The sequence below is a fragment of the Manis pentadactyla genome, chromosome X (assembly GCF_030020395.1).
Source record: "Manis pentadactyla isolate mManPen7 chromosome X, mManPen7.hap1, whole genome shotgun sequence".
Taxonomy (NCBI): domain Eukaryota; kingdom Metazoa; phylum Chordata; class Mammalia; order Pholidota; family Manidae; genus Manis; species Manis pentadactyla.
Window position 1 is genome coordinate 129,407,123 of NC_080038.1, and position 254 is coordinate 129,407,376.

Genomic DNA, 254 nt, shown 5'->3' on the forward strand with positions numbered 1-254 from the left:
TTTCCCCTGGGGGAAATAAATATAGGTAATGAAACCATTATTTTTGATATCTACCAGTCCTTACTTAGCCTGGGCAGGCACTCTAACCTAGCGAATGGTTCCAGCAATCCCTGGGCTCTACTGGAAGAAGTGGAGGGACCCTTGGTGGGTGGAAACAAACCCCCCAGTGATGGACACATTTTCGAACATAGCACATCCAGGGCTTGGATTCCATTCCTCACAGAATGTACAATGGGCCCCCAAAACTCAAAGGA